This window comes from Anomaloglossus baeobatrachus, chromosome 7, assembly GCF_048569485.1.
Source record: "Anomaloglossus baeobatrachus isolate aAnoBae1 chromosome 7, aAnoBae1.hap1, whole genome shotgun sequence".
In the NCBI taxonomy this organism is placed as follows: Eukaryota; Metazoa; Chordata; class Amphibia; order Anura; family Aromobatidae; genus Anomaloglossus; species Anomaloglossus baeobatrachus.
The window spans coordinates 152,285,799-152,312,208 of record NC_134359.1 but is presented as its reverse complement, the minus strand read 5'-3'; the positions used below and the strand labels follow the sequence as shown (position 1 = coordinate 152,312,208).

The window sequence follows — 26,410 nt, the reverse complement described above, 5'->3', positions numbered from 1 at the left end:
TTTACAAAAAGCAAACGTTATCATTCCAGTGCCTCTGGAACAGCGCGGCAAAGGTTTCTACTCAAACCTTTTTGTCGTTCCCAAAAAAGATGGCTCTGTCCGCCCTTTCTTGGACCTCAAACGGCTGAACAAATTCGTACGGATTCGAACTTTCCGAATGGAATCATTGAGAGCAGTACTAGCCGCCATGGAACCTGGAGAATTCCTAGCTTCCATAGACGTTCAAGTTGCTTATTTACACATTACCATATGTGTCTCTCATCAACGGTTCCTTCGCTTTGCCGTAGGACACCGTCATTTCCAATTCAGGGCCCTCCCCTTTGGGCTGGCCACTGCGCCTCGGGTCTTCACAAAGGTCAAGGCGGCCGTCATGTCCATTTTACACCCCAGAGGAATCCTGGTCGTTCCCTATTTGGACGACCTTCTTGTCAAAGGGAGCTCTCCTCACGTTTGCTCAGAAAGCGTGCAGATTTGCCTAGACACTCTGTCAAGGCTAGGGTGGCTTGTCAATTTCAACAAGTCATCCCTCATTCCTCATCAGCGCATTACCTTTTTAGGTATGCTGATAGACACGGCTCAGTCCCCGGTTTTCCTCCCAGAGGACAAGAGGTCTTCCCTGATCTGGGCTGCCCAATCCCTCCGCTCTCGCCATCACACATCTCTTCGGAACGGAATGAGAGTGTTAGGCAAGATGGTGGCAGTCATAGAAGCCGTGTCCTTTGCCCAATTCCATCTGCGCTTTCTACAACTGGATCTTCTATCCTCCTGGGACAAGAATCCAGCTTCCCTGGACCGGTCAGTCCGCCTGTCTCAGTCTGCGCTCAGCTCCCTCGTCTGGTGGACTCAAGCCTCATCCCTATCTCAAGGGAAGTCCTTCCGCCCGGTCCACTAGAAGGTAGTCACGACGGATGCCAGCCTGATAGGCTGGGGGGCGGTGTTTCTCCACCACACTGTTCAGGGACGCTGGTCTCCTTCCGAGCGCTCTCTGCACATCAATGTTCTGGAGATCAGAGCCATATTTCTGGCCCTTCAGAATCTTCAACCCTTATTACTGGGCCTTCCTGTTCGGATCCAGTCAGACAATGCCACGGCCGTGGCTTACATCAACCATCAGGGAGGAACTCGCAGCAAGGCAGCGATGGAGGAGGTATCCAGAATTCTTCTTTGGGCAGAGAAGCACATGCCCATCATTTCAGCTGTCCATATCCCAGGGGTAGACAACTGGGCCGCAGACTTTCTCAGCAGACAGGGTCTAGCGGCAGGAGAATGGTCTCTCCATGACGAAGTGTTCCATCAGATCACTCTACGTTGGGGACTCCCGGATGTGGACCTCATGGCGTCTCTAATGAATGCCAAGATACGTCCCTTCATATCTCGGTCGAGAGACCCGCTAACGCTCGGCTCCGACGCTCTAGTCTTTCCATGGTCGCAGTTACGCCTACCCTACATCTTCCCTCCATTTCCTCTCATTCCGAGACTAATCAAGAAAATCAAAGCGGAGGGAATTCCGGTGATCCTCGTGGCCCCGGACTGGCCCAGGAGAGCCTGGTACCCAGAGCTCCTCCAACTTCTCAGCGACACTCCCTGGCGTCTTCCCGACAGCTCGGATCTTCTGTCGCAAGGGCCAATATTCCACTAGAATACAGCACAGCTGCATTTGACGGCGTGGCACTTGAATCCCTGATTCTAGCCAGATCAGGTTTTTCTTCCAGGGTAGTTCATACTTTGCTTAATGCACGGAAGCCTTCCTCCGCCAGCATTTACCACAGGACCTGGAAGACCTATCTTTCCTGGTGTGACCGTCATAATCGGTCACCCCTGACCTTTTCAATCCCTAATATTCTTGCCTTTCTGCAAGACGGTCTGGACTCGGGTCTTGGTCTCAGTACCCTTAAAGGACAAGTTTCTGCCTTGACGATTTTTTTCCAGAAGCAGCTGGCTTCTTACCCTCAGGTCCGTACCTTTCTTCAAGGGGTAGCACATTTGGTTCCCCCTTATCGTCACCCCTTAGATCCCTGGGATCTGAATTTGGTTCTCTGAGCACTTCAACTTTCTCCTTTCGAACCTCTGAGAGAAATCTCTCTCCAGCGACTGTCTAGGAAAGTTGCCTTTTTGGTCGCTATCACCTCTATCAGGCGAGTGTCCGAACTGGCAGCTCTTTCCTGTCGTTCACCTTATTTGATATTCCATCATGATAAGGTGGTCCTTTGGCCTTCCCCCGCCTTCCTTCCGAAGGTCGTATCCTCTTTCCACCTGAACGAGGACATTGTGTTGCCATCATTCTGCCTGTCCCCGGTCCACTCCTTTGAGAAAGCCCTTCACAATCTCAATCTTGTCAGGGCTCTGCGGATCTACATCTCCAGAACAGCGCCGTTGCGCAAGTCCGATGCCCTTTTCGTCCTCCCGGTAGGACACAAGAAGGGCGACCCGGCGTCTAAATCCACGATTTCTCGATGGATCAGGACCGCCATCTGTGAGGCATACAAAGCACGAGGTGCCGTTCCCCCTCAGTCTGTGCTGGCCCACTCTACACGAGCATTGGGTGCCTCCTGGGCTATCCGCCATCAGGCCTCGGCGGCCCAACTTTGCAAGGCCGCTACCTGGTCCAGTGTGCACACGTTCACAAAATTCTACAGAGTGCATATGCATGCCTCCGCGGATGCTGCTCTTGGAAGACAAGTCCTTCAGGCGGCAGTGGCCCATTTATAAGTGGCCACTGCTCGGTTCTGACAGTGTTTTCATATGACTTTACTGCGGTTGCATTTGTTAGTTAGCTCTTAGTCTGATGTTATACACTGTTATTAGTTCAGTTCCCACCCAGGGACTGCTTTGGAACGTCCCACGGTCTGTGTCCCCCAATGAAAAGGCGAGAAAGGAAAGGACATTTTTGTGTACTAACCGTAAAATGTCTTTCTTGGAGCCTTTCATTGGGGGACACAGCTCCCACCCTTGTGGTTTTGGTTATCCTTTTCCTACTGCTTTACACCAAACTGAGCTAGTTCCCGCCTAGCTGGGGTTATATGCTGTGGGAGGAGGAGCTAACTCTTTTTTAAATTTAGTGTCAAGCCTCCCCTGGAGACAACATATAACCCACGGTCTGTGTCCCCCAATGAAAGGCTCCAAGAAAGACATTTTACGGTGAATACACAAAAATTTCCTTTTTTCACCACATATGAGGTATCTGTGTACTCAGGAAAAAATTGCACAATACGTTTTATGGTGCATTTTTTCCTGATACCGTTGTAAAAAAAAAAAGCTACCTGGTTGATACAAAAAGTTTGTGGTAAAAAAAAAAAAAATTTCACGGTTCAACGTTATCAACTTCTGTGGAGCCCCTGGGGGGTGCAAGGGGCTCACCAAATATCTAGATAAATTCCTTGAGCGGTCTAATTTCCAAAATGGGGTCACTTGTGGGGAAGCTCCACTGCTTAGGCACCTTAGCGGGTCTCCAAACTTGACATAGCGTCCGCTAATGATTCCAACCAATTTTGCTGTCAAATCGTGCGCCTTCTCTTCTGAGCCCCGCCATGCACCCAAACAATTACTTTCAACCACATATGAGGTATCTCCGTACTCAGGAGAAATTGCACAATACGTTTTATGGTACATTTTTTCCTGATACCTTTGTGAAAAAAAAACCTACCTGGTTCAAGTAACAGTTTTGTGGTGAAAGAAAAAATTGTATTCATGTTCCAACATTATCAACTTCTGAGGAGCCCCTTGGGGCTCGCTAAAAATCTAGATAAATTCCTTGAGGGGTCTAGTTTCCAAAATGGGGTCACTTGTGGGGGAGCTCCATTGTTTAGGCACCTCAGGGGGTCTCCAAATGCAACATTACATCAGCTAATGATTCCAACCAGTTTTGCTGTCAAATGGTGCTCTTTCTCTTCTGAGCCCCGCCATGCGCCCAAACAATTACTTTCCACCACATATGAGGTATCGTCGTACTCAGGAAAAAATGCACTATAAATTTCATGGTGCATTTTTTCCTGATACCCTTGTGGAAAAAAAAGCTACCTAGTTGAAGCAACAGTTTTGTGGTAAAAATTTATTTTTTTTCTTTTCACGGCTCAACGTTATAAACTTCTGTGAAGCCCCCAGGGGTTCAAAGTGCTCACTAAACATATATAAAATTATTTGAGGGCTCTAGTTTCCAAAATGGGGTCACTTGTGGGGAAGCTCCATTGTTTAGGCACCTCAGGGGGTCTTCAAACCCGACATGGCGTCCACTAATGAGTGCAGCTAAATTTTGCATTCAAAAATTCAAATGGTACTCCTTCCCTTTCGACCTCTGCCGTGCGCCTAAACAATTGATTTTTACCACATATGGGGTATCGGCGTGCTCAGGAGAAAATGCACAATAAATTGTATGGTGCACTTTCTCTTTTCTCCCTTTTGAAAATGAAAATTTTATGGCTAAAGTAATATTTTTGTGTTAAAAAGTAACATTTTCCTTCCACATTGCTTTGGTTGCTGTGAAGCTCCTAAAGGGTTAATAAACTTCTTGGATGTGGTTTTGAGCAGTGTGAGGGGTGCAGTTTTTAGAATGGGGTCACTTTTGGGTATTTTCTGTCACCTAGGCCTCTCAAATTCACCTCAAATGTGATGTGGTTCCTAAAAAAAAATCTTTTGTAAATTTTGTTGGAAAAATGAGAAATTGCTGATGAACTTTGACCCCTTCTAACTTTTTAATGAAAAAAAAAATTTGTTTTGAAAATTGCGCTGATGTAAAGTAGACATGTGGGAAATGGTATTTAGTAACTATTTTGTGTGACATATCTCTCAGATTTATGGGCATACATTTTCAAAGTTTGAAAATTGCGAAATTTTCGCAAAATGTCCTAAATATTTTACAAATAAACGCAAAAAATATCGGCCTAAATTTACCACTGACATGAAGTACAATATGTCACGAAAAAACAATATCAGAATCGCCAGGATCCCGTTGAAGCGTTCCAGAATTATAACCTGTCAAAGTGACACTGTTCAGAATTGCAAAAAATGGCCCGGTCATTAGGGTGTTTTAGTAGCCGGGGGTGAAGGGGTTAATTCAAATAATTTAATCTTAAAGTTTAGAGCTAATTGCGATAGCGAGAAAATGTCTTTTTTGGATTTACAATTGAAGGGAGATTTGATCTATAGGTTCATTCACACTGAACTCTTCCGTAAACCCTCTAGTGGAAACACTTTATTGAGGGCTCACAGCTGCTACCCTTTACATGTTGTGAAAAATCTGCCGCTCGGTGACTTTATCAGGGCACGAAGATCTGCTTCGAACATAGATGCCTTTCAACGGGAGCGTACTTGCATGTATAATAGATTGCGGGCATGAGGTTACAACCATAGGGATATTAAAAGAGCACAGAGCATAGCGGCGAGTAGAACACAGGAGTCCCTCTTAATAAATCCCCCTACAAAAAAAATTGGAAAAAAATCTAATAAAACCAGAAAAGGGAATAATAAATTGATAAATGGGACCATCACCTTCTCTACCCCTTTTTCAACAGATTTTTATAAAATCGCAAATATATTGAAACGCAATTTACCCATACTTTACCAAGATGATAAATTATATAAAATCCTGGAGAATGGCTTTAGATGTGTGGCAAGAAAAGGAAAAAGTATTGGAGATCACATCTCCCCATGAACCTTTCTTGATTAAAAAAGGAAAAAACATGGTTGTGCTATAAAGGCATGTTCAGATGTGGCCAAACAAAATGTGGTATTTGTTTTAAGGGGAACCTGTCACCTAGAATATGCGTTCTGACCTATCAGTAGACGCATGTGTGCCCTAATTACACCTCTCTACCCATCCCTGTGTTGTAAAATTGTATAATATGAAAGTAATAAAAAACGTTTTATTACCTTCATATTTCCTATGTAAATTAGAGAGCCGCTGGCCACATGGGAGGCGCCTTGCCCTATGGACGTCTGTATACTTTCCGTGGTATCACGCCCCTGTGGGCGTGATACCATGGAGTCACATAAGCGACATCCCCGTCGCTCATTTTATCCTGCGCGCATTGTTTCAGGCTTCTTTTCCGGGTGTTCACTCGCCGGCTTCAGAGGCGCAGTGCGCGTCTGAAACTTAGAAGGGGAACCCGGAAGAGAAGCCTGCTGTAATGGTAAGTATAAACGTGCGCAGGATAGAATGAGCGTCGGGGACGTCGCTCATGTGACTCCATGGTATCACGCCCACAGGGGCATGATACCACGGAAAGTATGCAGACGTCCATAGGGCATGGCGCCGCCCATGTGGCCATTAGCTCTCTAATTTACATAGAAAATATGAAGGTAATAAAACGTTTTTTATTACTTTCATATTATACAATTTTACAACACAAGGATGGGTAGGGAGGTGTAATTAGGGCACACATGCGTCTGCTGATAGGTCAGAACACATATTCTAGGTGACAGGTTCCCTTTAAGGGGTAATCAATTCTATGATAATAGAGGTAAAACGTATGATATAAAAACATATATAAATTGCAGTACTGACCATGTGGTTTATATGGCATCTTGTTCGAGCTGTCATGTATATTATATAGGTTGTACTACACTAAGTATTAAAAAAAGACTTGGTGAACATATATCGGCAGCCACATCTGATTCTCAAAAAGGCTTCACAACCTCAGGTCTGTCTAAACATTTCAGAGAGGTTCATGGAGGAGATGTGAGTTCTCTGCAAATTCAGGGTATTGAAAGGGTTAATGCACGCTATCCTGGAGGACTGACTTACTGCTCCGATTTATTGTATATCTATTAAGTGAAATGGTGGTTTCTCTAGCATGAGATACCATAGAGAGATCATATGAGTACAGATTATAGTAGTGAGTCCCCCTTTTTCATAAATTTCTCCATAAAAATTTTAATATTTTTTTTAAAAAAATCTAATAATAATAAAAACAGAAAAGGCAGTAAAAAATTATAAATGGGATCATTACCTTCTCTACCACCTCTCCCTCCCCCCTCCCCTCTTCTATTTTTTTTTTTATAAAATTGACAAATATATTGAGACATAATTTACCCATACTTTACCAAGAAGATAAATGATATAACATTCTTTGAGAATGTTATTTGTGGTAAGAGTAAAATAAAAATAAAAGTATTGGAGACCATGTCTCCCCATCAGCCCCCCCCTCTTTGATCTATAAAAAAAACAAACCCATGATTGTGCTATTAAAAACCCCTTAACGACCGCGGGCCGTAAAATTACGTCCTAAATGACATAATCTTACTGCCCGCGGTCCTCCGGCGGCAGCATGCCGCGATCGGCACACATCTCAGCTGATTTTCACAGCTGAGATGTGTGCCTGCTAGGCACGAGCAGAATCGTTATCTGCTCGTGCCGATTAACCCCTTATATGGTGCTGTCAATACATGACAGCGCCATTATAAGCGCAATCGCGGTAAAGTTTTACTTACCGCCGAAACCGGAAGTCACGTGACGCGATCACGTGACTCCCGATAGTTGTCATGGTAGTACAGGGTCATGTGATGACTCCTGTACTACACATGAATTGGTTTCACTTTCGCTGTGCCCGGGGCACACCAAAAGAGAAAGACAGCGTATCTGCTGTTTACAGCCTTCCAGCTGTGATCAGCAGATACTGCAGAGCGATCGGAATGCTGATCGCAATAGCCCCCTAGGGGGACTAGTAAAATAAAAAAAAAAGTAAAAAAATAAGTTTTAAAAAATTAAAAAAAAACAAAAAAACCTAAAAGTTCAAATCACCCCCCATTCGCCCCATTGAAAATTAAAGGGTTAAAAAAATAAAAAATATACACACATTTGGTATCGCCGCGTTCAGAAACGCCCGATCTATCAAAATATAAAATCAATTAATCTGATCAGTAAACGGCGTAGCGGCAAAAAAATTCCAAACGCCAAAACGACGTTTTTTTGTCGCCACAACTTTTGCGCAAAATGCAATAAGAGGCGATCAAAACGTAGCATCTGCGCAAAAATGGTACCGTTAAAAACGTCAGCTCGAGACGCAAAAAATAAGCCGTCATTGAGCCTAAGATCCCGAAAAATGAGAACGCTACGGGTCACGGAATATGGCGTAAAACGTGCGCCACTTTTTTCAGACAAACTTCCGATTTTTTTTTAACCCCTTATATAAAAGTAAACCTATACATGTTTGGTGTCTACGAACTCGCACTGACCTGAGGCATCACACCCACACATCAGTTTTACCATATAGTGAACACAGTGAATAAAATATCTCAAAAACCATGGTGCTATCGCACTTTTTTTGCAATTTTTCAGCATTTAGAATTTTTTTGCCATTTTCTAGTACACAATATGGTAAAACTGATGGTTTCATTTAAAAGTACAGCTCGTTCCGCAAAAAATGAGCCCTCACATGACCATATTGACTGAAAAATAAAAAAGTTACGTCTCTCAGAAAAAGAATGGCGAAAAAAAAAAACGGAAAGCGAAAAATCGGACGGTCGTGAAAGGGTTAAGACATGTTCAGATGTGGTCAAATAGAATGCGGTATTTGCCATTGCAATTTTCAGGGTATTGAGAGGGTTAATGGACCTTATAGAGAAGGAGATTGGTAGAAACCTCTTTCAAGGGAAGCATATTGGATCTCTAAGCTGAATGCACGCTCTTTAGGAGAACTAAATCACCGCTTTGATTCATTGTATATATATTAAAATGAAAATGTGGTTTATCTAACATTGATTTTATATTTCTTATGTTTGTATTTCTAATATTTTTGAATGTATTATCTCTTTTATATATAAAGTGAGCACTATTTTGTTGGTTCTGTATGTAGATCCGGCTCAGATGAGGGGCGTATAGGTATATATATCACCTTGGCTACTCCTTCTGATTATGTTGATTATGAATAAGGAGTCTACTATCTAAATCTAAAAAACTACAAAGGGACAGACAGGAAAAAACCCACCCCAGGGAGAGACCAGCTCCTATACCCAGGAGTAATAGCTACAGAAGGCATAGCTCTATGACTAACAATACGTATAGTAATAGAAAAAGTTTTGTAAATAGTAAATTCCACAAACCTACCAGGACCCCTTCAAGTGGCACCCCCCCCTTGATAATGACATAGCAGCACCTGAAAACATAATAGTCAGCTTGATCCCTAATCTTAATAAGAAGGACAAAGTCCCAGATGAAATTGATATATTGGCTGATGAGGTTTTCTCACAGGTTACTAACTCTAGAACAAAAAATGAAAAAGTAAATACCATGATGGCCCCCCCCTCCAATCTCAAAGAAACTGCCACTCCCTGCCCTATGGACCCTGCCCCCCTAAACCCAGAAGAGACACGTGCGCACTTAGCCAGAATCAGGCTCCAGATAGAAAGAATAAGGAAAGAAAGAGCTCTGATGGAATCAGAAGAAAATACCACCATGTCTCAGGAGGAGGATTTTATTGATCTATTGAATTTATCTACCCATGATGACCCCATCTCCCTGCCTGATACACAGATAACTGCATTTATATCTGGCACACCAATAGCAAAAGAAAAAATCATCATTGACAATACCAGAATATCCCAACCATCAGTTCCTTTTTTACCATCAGCTAAAAACCAAAGAATTAATCTTATTACGGATTTTTTAGTCCCAAGATCAACCACCAAAAAAAGAAAAAACACGGTAGAGGGACCAGAGCAGGATCTAAATCTAAACAAAAGAGAGAAAAAAACCATCTAATAGGAGTAAGGGACAAAGATATTAATGTTCTCAATAAACCCACTGAAGAACCCAAGGGGACCAGCTCCATATTTAACCTTTCTGATCACAACCTTAGTAAGGGGGAAACCCAAGTGTTGAATAGGGGACTATCCTTCTGCCCGTCTTACAGATCGAAATACTTCGATTTGTTTTTAGACGTACAAAATTATATTAGAAAATTAACCCTAAAGAGGCATTTTCTCCTAAAAGGGGACACTTCCCTCACTACCCCTACAGAAACTATTCCTTTCTGCCATGCTGCAGTCAAACCGAAATCAAGGTTTTATCCAACAAAAAGCAAAGGTCACTTCCCAAAAACATTCTGTGATTTAGTGTTAGCAAACCTTAAGGGAGTTGTGAGCCAAAAAAGACATTTCAAATATAATTTAACACATACTGAAAGAAAGGCTCTCGATTCCCTGAAGGAATAAAGACATTGTCATTCGAGCAGCCGACAAAGGGGGTGGCATTGTCATACAAAATAAAAAAGATTACCTTAAAGAAGCCCTCAGGATACTGTCAGACCCGACCTATTATGGGGTGGTGGACAAAAATAAATACGACCTAGCTATTATAGCATATAAAAATTTAATCCTAAAAGCGATAGATCAAAACATACTCAATTCTGACGAAAAAGATTTTTGACAGTAAAAAATCCAGTCATGGCATTCTTTTACCATCTCCCAAAAATTCATAAGAATCTGTTTAACCCCCTGGGAGGCCCATCATATCGGGCATCGACTCTTTAACAGCGAATCTAGCCCATTATATTGATACATTGATGCAGCCTCATGTCCTCAGTCTGAATAGCTATCTTAGAGACTCGGTCCACCTTATAGAACAACTGAATGACATTCCATGGAAAAAATCATATATGTTCATCACCATAGATGTGGCCGCACTGTACTCAAACATACGTCACTACCTGGGCTTGTCCTTGTTTTACATTTTTTTTGGAAAATGATAACAGGATTCCCCAGGCTCAAAAAGATTTCCTAACAGAGGGAATGAGCTTCATTATCCATAATAATTATTTTACTTTTGATAACAAATTGTACCACCAACGCCTTGGTACAGCAATGGGGTCCAAAGCAGCATGTACATACGCCAATCTGTTTATGGGCTTTTTTGAAACGATCTTTATAGAAAATGGCCTGTACGATGAGAGTATCGTCATATATAAGAGGTACATTGACAACTTATTTATCATCTGGGATTGTGACCACTCTGATGTCGGAATATTTCTGGACGACCTAAATAAGAATGACTGGGGTTTGTTTTTCACATCAACCATGCATAAAGAGGAAATCAATTTTTTAGATCTCACTATTTTTCATTATGACAGGATCCACACGAAAACCTATTTCAAGAAAGTCGACGCAATTGGGTATATTCACTTCAATAGTGAACATTATGATAAGTGGCTACAAAACATTCCTCTAAATCAATATAAAAGGATTAGGAGAAATTGTTCACAGGATACCGACTTCAAAGAGCAAGTGGGGACCCTAAAGGGGCTCTTTTTGGAGAAAAAATACCCCAAATCCCTAATTCAGAGAGCTTATCGAGAGACCAGCAAAATCAAACAAACTGATCTCATCATGCCCAGGAAAGATCCATCCACGTCAGGGCTTTTTGCCAATAGAGATACAGCAAACTTCGCTCTAAATTGTATTACCACATACAGTAGAGACAATAAGGTAATAAGGGATGTTCTTCTAAAACATTGGGGCATCTTGCAGAACGATCCCATACTAAAATCTATACTACCCACCAAACCGGGAGTCACTTTTAGACGGGCACCAACAATTAAGAACATTGTGGCACCCAGCAGACTGAGGACCAAACCAGTGGGGCACAAACCAACCCTTTTAGAGGGTTCATACAAATTGTCTGTGCTGCAAAAGTATACACCATAGGAGAAATACTTTTTGCTCCTTGGGGGGCTCTGAGATTTTTCACATTAAAAACCATTTGACATGTCAATTTGATTATGTGATCTACCTGGTAGATTGCATGTGTGGTAAGCAATACATAGGGAGGACCAGCCAGCCCCTCCATAATAGACTAAATTCGCATCGCCACAACATAAGGACTGGCTTCATGTTGCATGGACTTTCAAAGCACTGTACAACCCAGCACAATAAGGCGTTTCATTTCAAGATCACACCGATTGAACAGATCCCCCCGAATACCAACAATAGGATGGAAGCCCTTAGTAGAAAAGAGACTTATTGGATACATAGACTCAACACCCTAAAACCGTTTGGACTAAATGAAATCACGGATCTTTTTTATTAAATTTCCTCTTACAGTATCACCGTCAAATGCCTGCCACTTTTTGTATATGTATACTTATTTGCTGTTCAAGTTTTTTTCGAAGGGTCATTTAACCATTAGTAGAAATCACATTTTTTTTGAGAGAACCCTTTGTCTGTCTCCCTTCTAGCTTTCCATAATTTTTATAAAAAAGGTAAAATTCCTATACCCGTAAAATCCATATACCTATAATTTTTATGTCCCTCATTTATATATATTATTTATATATATTTTATGTTTTAATAATAATATTAATAGTACTTTTATTAATATTAATATTTATTAATACTTTTATAATTAATTCTATACATGTAACCTGCTTTTATGCCATTTATGTAATGGATGTATTTTTAATCTTGCTCCAGCGCGTTTTTTATTCTATATCTCTGTCTTTCATCTCTCCAATTTGAAACTAACACACAAATTCATCTCTGCTGTTCACAATATTCTCCTTTATGTATGATCATCTCCTTACACTAATCTTATACACAGGCCCATATGCTTGAGATCTTTCACAATTTCCTACTCACCCTAGAAAATATACTATAAAACAATCCTTTTCTGTCATTTTTTCCCCTCTCCCCCTTCAATAACGAGCCATAGAAATGATTTTTACATTATATTCCCCCCCCCCCCCCCCCCCCCCGCACGGACTGCTCAATATAGAGCAATCTGCATCAGTTCATCCAACCTCAAAATATAAAGTTCCAATCAAGATTTTTCTTTACATGGTTAAAGGGTCCTTTTTCATGTCTTCCCCCTGTATACAGCGGCACATCTGATCACTCTCTCTCACTCTCACTCAGCGCACGCGCTGTACTGTTTTTCCCACGGTCTGAACTTGCATTACCTTTCATTATAGGAAATCACTCTCTTTGCACTGCGCATGCGTCCTTTTACATTTTTCCCACGGTCTGAACTCATATCACCTTTCCACTATGGGGAGACCTGTTCCCCACTCATGCGCCCTGATCATCTATTCTATTCTCTCTTGCTCCGTGGAACACATATATATATATATATATATATATATATATTTATTGTTCATATATCTAATTAAGTCCTTTAGATCTCCCGCAGTCACTGCTCTACAGTATCTTTCTAAGAACAGAATAGTGGTTAGAGAATCTCTCTCCCATTGTTTCCCTGACACCTACTTCTCAGGTTCAAGCCTGACCATTCCCCCATTCTTGTTTTTTCTTTCTTCTTTTTGCTCCCTCCCCCTTTTTTTGCTTTTTTTTTTAAAAAGACACTAATTCTGTTCTGGTAAAATTCATTTTACTAAGGGTATACCTTCCATTCTAATTTGATTGAAGAAAAACCATTTCAGTTAATGTGTAACATCATGCAGTCGTTGTTTTTTTCTATCATGACATAGCTCTACTCCTCGTGGCTATGAGTCATGGGGTGATGAGGTCATCCCCAGGAGCGTGGCTTCTCCTGGAAACCTCTATATAAACCTTTGTTTTTTTTGTATTCTGTATTTGTATGATTTCTTTTCCCTGAAGAATTAGGCGCACATGCCTCTGAAACGCGTAGGAATGACTCAATAAAAGAATATCTATTTTTAATAACACCAGCTCGTGGTTTATAGCGCGGCATGAAACCCGTTTTCTGTCCTGAACTTCTATGTGTGAGGTAAAAAGATGTTGGTGGTGAGACGGATAAAGAGAGACAGAGACAAAAACAGAGACAGCCCTGGAACGAGACAGCCCGGGCAAAGAGACAGCCCGGGCAAAGAGACAGCCCGGGCAAAGAGACAGCCTGGGCAAAGAGACAGCCTGGGCAAAGAGACAGCCCGGGCAAAGAGACAGCCCGGGCAAAGAGACAGCCCGGGCAAAGAGACAGCCCGGGCAAAGAGACAGCCCGGGCAAAGAGACAGCCCGGGCAAAGAGACAGCCGGGCAAAGAGACAGCCGGGCAATAAGACCATATGATCGCTTGCACAGTGCTCCTTGGGATGTTTAAAGTTTTGGAAATCTCAACAACAGTATCACGATCCTGCCTGTTGTGTTCCTTGGTCTTCATGATGCTCTCTGCGCTTGAAACAGAACCCTGAGACTATCACAGAGCAGGTGCATTTATACGGAGACTAGATTACATACAGGTGGCTTATATGTATCATCATCAGTCATTTAGGACAACATTGGATCATTCAGAGATCCTCAATGAACTTCTGGAGTGGGTTTGCTGCACTGAAAGTAAAGGGGACTAATAATATTGCACATCCCACTTTTCAGTTATTTATTTTTTTAAAAAGTTTAAAATAAGCAATACATTTTGTTCTACTTCACAATTGTGTCCCACTTGTTGATTCTTCACCATAACATTAAAATTTTTATCTTTATGTTTGTAGCCTGAAATGGGGAAAAAGGTTGAAAACTTCAAGGGGGGGCGAATAATTTCGGAAGGCACTGTAGCTGCTAGGAAACCACTGCTAAGGACAGGCAACAAGCAGAAGAGACTTTTTGTGCTAAAGAACACAAGAAATGGACATTAGACCAGTGGAAATCTGTGCTTTGGTCTGATGAGTCCAAATTTGAGATCTTTGGATCCAACCACCGTGTCTTTGTAGAAAAGGTGAACGGATGGGCTCTACATGCCTGGTTCCCACCGTGAAGCATGGAGGAGGAGGTGTGATGGTGTGGGGGTGCTTTGCTGGTGACACTGTTGGGGATTTATTCGATTAATGAAGGCATACTGAACCAGCATGACTACCACAGCATCTTGCAGTGGCATACTATTCCATCCGGTTTGCGTTTAGTTAGGCCATCATTTATTTTTCAACAGGACAATGACCCCAAACACACCTCCAGGCTGTGTAAGGGCTATTTGACTTAAGGGGGCTTTACACGCTGCGACATCGCTAATGCGGAGTCGTTGGGGTCACGGATTTGGTGACGCACATCCGGCCGCATTAGCGATGTTGCTGCATGTGACACCGATGAGCGATTTTGCATCGTTGCAAAAACGTGCAAAATCGCTCATCGGTGACATGGGGGTCCATTCTCGATTATCGTTACTGCAGCAGTAACGATGTAGGTCGTCGCTCCTGCGGCAGCACACATCGCTATGTGTGACGCCGCAGGAACGAGGAACCTCTCCTTACCTGCCTCCCGGCCGCTATGAGGAAGGAAGGAGGTGGGCGAGATGTTCCGGCCACTCATCTCCGCCCCTCCGCTTCTATTGGGCGGCCGCTCAGTGACGTCGCTGTGACGCCGCACGGACCGCCCCCTTAGAAAGGAGGCGATTCACCGGTTACAGCGACGTCACCGGGCAGGTAAGTATGTGTGACCGGTCTGCGCGATATTGTGCGGCACGGGCAGCGATTTGCCGGTGTCGCACAACAGATGGGGGCGGGTACCCACGCTAGCGATATCGGGACCGATATCACAGCGTTTAAAGTAGCCTTAAGAAGGAGAGTGATGGGGTGCTACGCCAGATGACCTGGCCTCCACAGTCACCAGACCTGAACCCAATCGATATGGTTTGGGGTGAGCTGGACCGCAGAGTGAAGGCAAAAGGGCCAACAAGCGCTAAGCATCTCTGAGAACTCCTTCAAGACTGTTGGAAGACCATTTCCGATGACTACCTCTTGAAGCTCATCAAGAGAATGCCAAGAGTGTGCAAAGCAGTAATCAAAGCAAAAAGTGGTTACTTTGAAGAACCTAGAATACAAGACATATTTTCAGTTGTTTCACACTTTTTTAAGTATTTCATTCCACATGTGTTAATTCATAGTTTTGATGCCTTCAATGTGAATCTACAATTTTACAATTTTCAGAGTCAAGAAAATAAAGTATAAATAGTATAAATTAAGTATATAAGTATAAATAAAAATAAAAGTAAAAATAAAGTATAAATAAGTGTAAATAAACTCTGTTAATGAGAAGGTGTGTCCAAACTTTTGGTCTGTACTGTACATAGATACAGTGGAACCTTTTTTAACGAGAACAATCCGTTCTGGGAGTGTGCTTGTTAACCTAGTTACTCGTTCAGAAAAGCAAGATTTCCCATAGGAAATCATTGCAATGTAGACAATTCGTTCCACAACTTGTTAAATGTCCCATCCTGGTCCCCTATTGTGCCATTCTACACACATACAAACACGCAGAAACACGCACACATGCATGCACACACACACATTATGCTCACCTTACCTTCCGTTCCATCGCCGGCCTCCTGGGACTTGCTGTTCACCGGCCTCCTGGGACTTGCTGTTCGCCGGTACAGGATGTGTATCGGGTAACCATCACGACGAGGGAAGAACTTCTGCTGCCAGAGCGCTGACGTCAAAGGTAGGAGCCGCTTGCCTCTGATTGGCCAGCGCGCTGCCTTTGAGCAGCGGCTGACAGGGGAAGTTCCTGCCTCGTCGCGATGCTTGACAAATGCCGATACACATCTTATACCAGCGAACTACAAGACCCAGGAGGCCGGCGATGGAATGTAAGGTACACATATTATGCTCACCTTACCTTCCGTTCCATCGCCGGCCTCCTGGATCTTGCAGTTCGCCGTGAGGATTCCTCCCTTGTCGCGATGTATCGGCGAACTACAAGAACCATGAGGCCAGCGATGGAACGGATGGTAAGGTGAGCATAATACTGTATGTGTGTGCGTTCATGTTTGTTTGTGTGTGTTTTGTGCGTGCTTGTGTGTGTTTGTGTGGGCTGCAAGAGCGGGTTAGAGCGCGGTGGATGTACGGAACCGGAAGTGTGTGCGGTATTTTGCTCATACAGCAAAGCTGTCTCTTAAACAGAGTTACAAATTTACAGTAAGTTTTGCTCATTAGGCGAAATACTCGCTAACTGGGTTACTCGTTAAGCGAGGTTCTACTGTACATGCGCACGCACAGATATACATACACACATATACACATAAACACACATACATACATCTTTATATATTAGATATACTGTATATACACCACACACATATATCTGCTATAGGCTCACATTAGGTTCTATATATAGTCTTCATTACACAGTATTCATTTATCTATAAGGGGTGACTAACATGTAACAACTCTATCTGTCACCATTGTGGATGTGATGTGAGGTGATTGCGCTGTCACAGATGAGAGAGGTAGTATCACTGCTCTGTTATTTCCAATGTTGGCATGATGAGTGGTCAGGTGCTTGGGCAGAATACTGACAGGCAATGAGTGTGCAGAGGGCGGGACAGTGAGGCCGGGCGGTGCCAGCTCTGACTGTGAGATTTGGCAAATAAGCGCAGGAAAAAGTCAAGTTTGCTTGAGCTGCAAGTAAATAAAGTGGGTACAGAGAATAAAGTGATAATTTGATGAACAAAAGTCATAATAAAAAAAAATGTAGGGGTCTTTTAGATGACAATATAGCACAGATTAGCTTAAAAAAAAAGTTAGAGTTCATGTCGGCCAACTTCTTTAAGTTTACAAGAAATTATACATTGTGTTCTAATTATTTTAAAATTATAAATCTGAAAATTGTAACTTGCATTTATATATTGCCCCTAAATAAAACCCTTAGTGACCAGAAGTCACATATTTTATAAACAGTCCACCTGTATGTACCGTATTTTTCGCTTTATAAGAAGCACCGGATTATAAGACACACCCCAAATTTAGCCATAAAAAAGGTAAAAAAATAAAAATTGTGTCCGTCTTATACTCCGGTGTTCTCTTACTGGAGGGGTGCAGCAGTGGTGGTGAAGCTGGGTCACAGGAGGCAGAGGTTGTGCTGGCAGGCACAGCGGGTCAGTGGCGTGGGGTCCGTGGTGGCAGGAGCCGCGGGGTCCGTGGTGGCAGGAGCCACGGCGTCCGTTGTGGTGGCTGGAGCCGTGGCGTCCGTGGTGGTGACAGGAGCCGCGGGGTCCGTGGTGGTGGCAGGAGCCGCGGGGTCCGTGGTGGTGGCAGGAGCCGCGGGGTCTATGGTGGTGGCAGGAGCCGCGGGGTCTATGGTGATGGCAGGAGCCACGGGGTCCGTGGTGGCGGCACCAGCGGCGGCGGGTGAGTCGTGCAGCAGGCCGGTGTGGTGAGTGTCCCAGTGTCTGCGGTCCCGGTTCAAATAATAGCGCCTGGAGCGGTGCATGCATGCGCAGTTGGAGCACTCATCCAAGGGCTACATCTACGCACACGCTGACTCCCGGAGCGCCACGTGCGCAGATGGAGCTCTCATCCAAGAGCTCCATCTGCGCACGCGCTCGCTCCCGGCGCCATCATTTGAAACCGGGACCGCGAACAAACTGGGTAACCTGCTGCACAGCCGTCCGCCACACGCACAGAGTGGCAGCCAGTAGGCGGCCCGCCCACCCTGGGTGCAAGCGGCCGGGTACCTGTGGCTGCGTGCGGGCGGCAGTCAGGTTCTGTGCCTGTGTGCGGGAGGCAGCCGGTTCCCTGTGTGAGGGCGGCAGCCGGGTGCCTGTCGTTGCCGGCTGCCTCCCGCACACAGGCACCTGACTACCGCCCGCACACAGACACAGGCGACTGCAGCCCGCACGCAGCCACAGGTACCTGGCTGCCACTCGCACGCAAGCACAGGTACCTGGCCGCTTGCACGCAGTCACAGGCACCCAGACGCCCGATCGCCGCACAGACAAGACCCCTAAATAAAGCTATATTCGGATTTTAAGACGCACCAGTCATTTTCCTCCCAAATTTTGTGCGTCTTATAATCTGAAAAATATGGTAATTTATGCTCAGTATAACTTCTGTGAAGCCCTCAGGTTTGTTTGAGAACATTACAGATCAAACAGCATCATGAAAATTAAAGCATACACCTAGACAGGTCAGTGATAACATTGTCAAGAAAAGTAAAGCATATTTAGGTTCTAAAACAATTAACCCAAGCTCTGAACATCTCACAAAGCACTGTATAATCCATTCTCAAAAAAATGGAAGGAGTATTGCACAACTACAAGCCTACCAAGACATGACCATCCATCTAAAGTGATCTCTCAAGCAAGGAGAACAAGTTTTAGAGGAGCAGCCAAGAAGTCCATTACAGCTCCCTCTAGAATGACCAAGATTTACAGTTCAGGTGGGAGAACTTGTCCACAGACCAACTATTAAGGCCACTTTACACGCAGAGATAAATCTTTGGCAGATCTGTGATTGCAGTGAAATCATGGACATATTGTTCCATTTGTACACAGCCACAAACCTGGCACTGATTGTCCACAATTTTACTGCAACCACAGATCTGCCGCAAATTTATCTTTGTGTGTAAAGTAGCCTTTAGTCATATACTCCACAAATCTGGCCTTTTTGAAAGCAAGCAAGAAGTCTTGTTTGCCATGTACAAAGAGACACAGCTAGCTTGTGTTAAAAGGTGCTCTGGTCAGATAAAACCAAAGTAGACATTTTTAAGTTAAATGAAAAACACTTTGTGTGGTGGAAAACTAACACTGCACACCACCCTGAAAACACCTTACCCATCGTCGGGCATGGTGGTGGCAGCATCATGCTGTGGGGAGTCTTTTCTTCAGCATGGACAATTAAGTTGGTCACAGTTGGTGGCAAGATGAATGCTATTCTGTTGCTGCATATGACAGGATTTTCAGCAGCATGTGCAGTTTCACATAACTTAGCTGTCATCAGCAGATTACCTATATTACTTCATTTTGGTTATATCCTGTACTCATATAAGACCCTATTGCACTAATTGTCTTTGCAATGTTTCTGACAAGCACAGCTCTGCACTGCTGTTGTGGAGGAGTGCAAGACAGTTGAGCTCTGTTAAAACCAGCTCCAGCTGAGCAATAATGTACAACCACGTTGCAGCTATACTGATGTGGATGGCAGAAGTTAAAATAAGCAAGGCAGGGTTATGTACAGTAGCACAAAGCATAAGGTGAATTTTACACTTAGGTTGATGGTAATTCAGAGAGGCGGGGCTAGTCAGGAGCACAGGAGCGAGTCTGCTGAACTGAGCGAGGAGAGGCAAGTGCTGCTGGGAAATATAGTTCCCTTAATTAAGCTATGTGAAGCTGGATGCAGCGAGGGGCAGATAATGATTCTTTCTTGCACTTATGTCTTCATTTTTATCATTATTTTGGGCTTAGTCTGTACATTAACAATAAGTATGCGTTCTCTGTGCTTAGAGAAAAATATTGAATTTCTGGGAATAACATGTATATGGAGTAAATTCTCTGGACAGTGCTGTGGAAAATGTAATTCAATAGTGTAAGTGCATGGTAAATGTTGAACAGAGCACTTCAATAATGTAACCAGCAGATGGCAGGTTCTCACTTTTATTGTACGCTTCTTAATGCACTTACAACTTCGTAGTCTGGAAGACTGAACTGCTAACAGATTTCATCAATTCAGTACTATTGTATTAAAAAATTAATATCTTCAAGTTCCTCTAACTTCTATGCAGATTTTTGCACTGACAAATCTGTATAAACAATCTAATCTAACATACAGTTAGGTCCAGAAATATTTGGACAGTGACACAAGTTTTGTTATTTTAGCGGTTTACAAAAACATGTTCAGAAATACAATTATATATATAATATGGGCTGAAAGTGCACACTCCCAGCTGCAATATGAGAGTTTTCACATCCAAATCGGAGAAAGGGTTTAGGAATCATAGCTCTGTAATGCATAGCCTCCTCTTTTTCAAGGGACCAAAAGTAATTGGACAAGGGACTCTAAGGGCTGCAATTAACTCTGAAGGTGTCTCCCTCGTTAACCTGTAATCAATGAAAGTAGTTAAAAGGTCTGGGGTTGATTACAGGTGTGTGGTTTTGCATTTGGAAGCTGTTGCTGTGACCAGACAACATGCAGTCTAAGGAACTCTCAATTGAGGTGAAGCAGAACATCCTGAGGCTGAAAAAAAATAAAAAATCCATCAGAGAGATAGCAGACATGCTTGGAGTAGCAAAATCAACAGTCGGGTACATTCTGAGAAAAAAGGAATTGACTGGTGAGCTTGGGAACTCAAAAAGGCCTGGGCGTCCACGGATGACAACAGTGGTGGATGATCGCCGCATACTTTCTTTGGTGAAGAAGAACCCGCTCACAACATCAACTGAAGTCCAGAACACTCTCAGTGAAGTAGGTGTATCTGTCTCTAAGTCAACAGTAAAGAGAAGACTCCATGAAAGTAAATACAAAGGGTTTACATCTAGATGCAAACCATTCATCAATTCCAAAAATAGACAGGCCAGAGTTAAATTTGCTGAAAAACACCTCATGAAGCCAGCTCAGTTCTGGAAAAGTATTCTATGGACAGATGAGACAAAGATCAACCTGTACCAGAATGATGGGAAGAAAAAAGTTTGGAGAAAAAAGGGAACGGCACATGATCCAAGGCACACCACATCCTCTGTAAAACATGGTGGAGGCAACGTGATGGCATGGGCATGCATGGCTTTCAATGGCACTGGGTCACTTGTGTTTATTGATGACATAACAGCAAAGAGTAGCCGGATGAATTCTGAAGTGTACCGGGATATACTTTCAGCCCAGATTCAGCCAAATTCCGCAAAGTTGATCGGACGGCGCTTCATAGTACAGATGGACAATGACCCCAAGCATACAGCCAAAGCTACCCAGGAGTTCATGAGTGCAAAAAAGTGGAACATTCTGCAATGGCCAAGTCAATCACCAGATCTTAACCCAATTGAGCATGCATTTCACTTGCTCAAATCCAGACTTAAGACGGAAAGACCCACAAACAAGCAAGACCTGAAGGCTGTGGCTGTAAAGGCCTGGTAAAGCATTAAGAAGGAGGAAACCCAGCGTTTGGTGATGTCCATGGGTTCCAGACTTAAGGCAGTGATTGCCTCCAAAGGATTTGCAGCAAAATATTGAAAATAAAAATATTTTGTTTGGGTTTGGTTTATTTGTCCAATTACTATTGACCTCCTAAAATGTGGAGTGTTTGTAAAGAAATGTGTACAATTCCTACAATTTCTATCAGATATTTTTGTTCAAACCTTCAAATTAAACGTTACAATCTGCACTTGAATTCTGTTGTAGAGGTTTCATTTCAAATCCAATGTGGTGGCATGCAGAGCCCAACTCGCGAAAAGTGTGTCACTGTCCAAATATTTCTGGACCTAACTGTATTTTTTACATATCAGGCTGTTTTCCTTCGGCACGGTCTTATACATGCCTGTAATTTTTTCAATGACAGGTAGAATTATTCAAATGTTTTAGTGCAGCACCCTGGGATATGCTACCCCAGTGATCTGCAGGATCCTAAGGCTTTCTGGAACACCCTCTGCTGACAACCCACACCTCACACACAGGTAGGGGAACATTCCCTGAGAACTGGGCGCAGCATGTAGAGGGTTAACAGTGGTCATATGTGAGAACCAATCCCTTAGCTGTTAGCCTGGGAAAGGGGTGTGGCTTGTGGTAAGCAACAGGTGTTGCTAGGCAGAGTTGGGAGAGAGGAAAAAAACGACAGTTGAAGGAGGGACAGTTGAAAGGAGCCAGTGAGTGAGAGGGGTGTGAGGATTGTGAGGAGACCCCCAAAAGGCGACTAGGAGGTAGTAGCCTGAGGGTAGATAGATCCCAGGCACTACGCACGAGGGGCTACTGGATCCCAGAGTAGACAACAGCTCCAAGCGGTCTGCTGATCCAGCCTTGTGTGGTGACTTCCAGGGTACCACACCACCCATAGGCTCAGGGACACAGCCTCATATATAGGACCCAGGAGAGGGCACAGAGAAGTAGCCTACCCCACAAAGGACCACAAGGCCTGTCATACTGGGCCCGGAAAACAAAGGAGCGGAGTGCCGCAGGTCACCAACAGCTTCAGGCAAGGGGACCATCAGCTCTGCATGTGCACGGAGGGCTCAACTGGGACTCAAGTCAGCACTGGGACAAAGGAAAGTCGGTTGACCAGCCGTGCCAAACTGCACTTGCAACATCCTGTGAGTAAATTACCAGTTAATCTGCAAGAACTGTGTCGTGTTTATTACTGGTGCACCACAAGGCGCAGCACACCTACATGGGACTTAAGCCCCTACTGGCGGAGGGTGCGAACACACTTGCTGCTGTACCATCTGTCCCTAAAACCACAGCAGCGGCGGGACATCTTATTACCGCAACCCGCCAGTGGCGTCACAAGTGACATATAAAATAACCCTGTTAACGAGCGCCCCCCCCAGGTAACGGAACCGGGCACGGCTACCTGTGACGGCGATCCCCATTATCCACCACCCGGAACCGAGTATCCCAAGGGCCTGGGGTGTGGCAGCGCTCTACAAATTGGCGTCACGAACAGGATCCAAACTAGGCCCAGCAACCCTGGGTGCAGTGTGCCTTAAACCGTTTAAAATTGTATATAGACTTTTGTCGCCATTTTGCCTCAGTAAAAACTACTGCGAAATTACTCTGACTGTAAAAGAGCCCAAAGTTTGAAAAAGTGCGCAGGAAAACCTGGCTCCGCCCCCCCACAGGGAATCTGCAGAGAAGCCAAACACCAAGCAGTAGCCTGACTTCAGGAGCTCCTGAGCCGCTCGGGATCCCCATAGAGAAGGTTGCTGAAATTAACCAAGGGGGACTAAAATGGAAGCGCAAGAGAACGGAGATGCTTCCAGGCCGAGTCGGAGCGCAGACGCTGCGGCGGTGGCACCGATCATGCCGCTCATGCTACCCTACCTCCCAGGCGCGACCTGGATGCCCCAGTACAATGGCAAATCGGATACCTTAGCCGGGTTCAAAAAGAAAATAACTACTTCAATGGACATGTATCCCTTAACCGGCAAGCAAAGGGCGTCCATTATACTGGGTCAGCTTAAAGGGGCAGCGGAGCTAGAAGCAGAAACTTGGTCAGACGCTGAACGCGAGTCAGTAACCACCATCTTTGACAAATTGAAACTTGCATTTGAGACCCGCACTGAGGCGGAACTGCGGATGAAGTTCTACAACTGCAGGCAGAAACCGCAGGATAACATCAGGGACTATGCCCTGAGACTCCAAGCAGCAATAAGGACATTAAAACATGTCGATCCTCTCAGTGCCAGAGAGGAAAACCGGATGCTAACGGAGCAGTTCATACAGGGCCTGTTGTCATCAGAGAACCGCAAGCAACTGCGCCTGTGGTCCCTTGAACATGCTGATGCGGACTTTGCAACTCTAAAAGACCGGGCTATCAAGGCGTTGCAGCCCCCGACAACCTCAGACTCTACCCTGACGGTGCTACCTGCAAGTGTCCCTTCCTTGGAAGTGGTACCTGCCTCCTCTACTCTAGCAAAGGCCAACGGGCAGGTTGCGACCCCTAGTGCACCAGAGGACCTGCGTTACCAAGTGCAGCAACTCAGCGAGGACGTAGCAAAGATCCTCAAAGCCATGCAGCTTGGTCCAGAGCCCAAGCCACCAGACCGTATCCTGCTTGCTGAGTGCCCTGAGGACGTCCCGTGGATGAGAAACCGGAGGAGACCCCCACTGCGAGGAAGACCCACCGATCGGTATTGTTCTTCTGGACAACCCATCTGCCGGCATTGCGGTAAAACAGGCCATCTTGCAACAAGGTGTCCTTTAAATATGCAACCCCTGGGGCCAAGGGCCAATCCCCAGGTGTAAGTCGACAAGGCCCAATGGAATTGCGTGACCGGTATGTGGGAGGACGTCCGATTATGTCCATTACCTTGGACGGGATCCCCACTTCTGCATTGTTGGACACCGGTTCACAGGTAACCACCATTCCCTTTGAGCTGTACTGCCGATTCTGGTGTGGTGAAGAACTCACCCGACCTGATCCAAGCCTCACCATATATGCTGTAAACGGGTTACCGGTAGAGCAGATCGGATTTAAAGAAGTAACCATAAAGGTGGGGAGGGTGGAGCTTAGAGGTCAGGGATTGATTGTTGTTAAAACTGATGCAAATGATAGAAATCCCCATGTGATCCTAGGTACCAATGTCATCGAAAATTGTTTGGGAGAAATATTGTTCTTGCTCCAACAGATCGCCAAGACTGCTGATGCCAGGCAGCAGAGGGTCCTGCAGAAGGAGATTAAAGCCCTCTTGCTAAAACAACAGGTAAACCAGTCTGGTGGAGAACTGGGTAGTGTGCGGGTAATGGATTCTAACCCCATTGTGTTACCTCCAAGAAGTGAAATGATGGTGTGGTGTCGGGCATCCATAGGTCCAAGAGGGAGAGATTACCAGGCAGTGGTAGAGCCCGTGTACTCAGGGGAGACTGGTCCACAATCCTGACAGCCAGGGGGGTAGTCAATGTACACAAAGGGAGAGTTCCTGTACGTATATTAAATTGTGGGGATGAGGAAGCCAAATTGCCCAGGTACGCTACCATTGGTAAATTGTTTACAGTCACTGAAAATGCCATTCAAGCAGCAGAACCACTTGCCCCAACAGACCTGGCAGATGAGCAATTAGCAAACTGGTGCCAGGAACTCCATGTTGGTACCGACTCCACGCCTTCTTACCAGAAGCAAGGAGTATACCGGGTTGTGCAGGAATATGAACCAGTCTTCAGTAAGCATCCATTGGATTTTGGGAGAATTAAAGGGGTACAACACCATATCCCCACTGGGAACTATCCTCCCATCAGAGAGCGATACAGACCTGTACTACCAAAACACTATCAGAGGGCCAAAGAAATGCTACATGACATGAAGGAGGCTGGGGTTATCCGAGATAGTTGTAGCCCTTGGGCAGCTCCACTAGTCTTAGTCAAAAAAAAAAGATGGCACCATGCGGATGTGTGTAGATTACAGGCAGATAAATCGCATTACACATAAGGATGCTTACCCATTACCCCGCATAGAAGAGTCATTAGCTGCACTCAAGACTGCTAACTACTTTTCCACCTTAGACCTTACTAGTGGGTATTGGCAGGTCTCTGTAGCAGAGGAAGACCGGGAGAAGACTGCGTTTGCCACCCTGATGGGCCTGTGCGAGTTCAATAGAATGCCGTTTGGACTCTGTAACGCACCTGGAACCTTCCAGCGCCTGATGGACTGTTGTCTGGGGCATCTGAACTTTGAAACTGTACTACTCTATTTAGATGACGTCATTGTGTTCTCCAAGTCCTACGAAGACCACCTGGAACATCTGGCAGCGGTGTTTGAAGCACTATCCAAGTACGGCATGAAGCTGAAACCAACCAAGTGCCATCTCCTTAAACCCAAGGTTCAGTATCTGGGACACGTAGTCAGTGCTGAGGGAGTCGCGCCAGATTCAGACAAGATAACAGTCATCAAGAGCTGGCCAAGACCAACTACTATCAAAGAGGTACGTCAGTTCCTGGGCCTGGTAGGATACTACCGAAGATTCATCAAAGGTTACACCAAGATGGCTGCCCCCTTGCAAGACCTCCTGGTTGGTCAACCCAAGAAAGGCAAGAAGTCTGATCCTCCATTCGAATGGGGTGAAAAAGAAGAAAGTTCCTTCAAACAAATGAAGTGGGCTCTGACGG

At 44.6% G+C, this 26,410-nt stretch overlaps 1 protein-coding gene across 2 annotated transcripts in view; it reads left to right on the top strand.

Moving 5' to 3' along the window:
* HIBCH (3-hydroxyisobutyryl-CoA hydrolase) overlaps positions 1-26,410 on the top strand; it is a 787,172-nt gene that overhangs the window by 338,628 nt on the left and 422,134 nt on the right. The window lies entirely within an intron of this gene.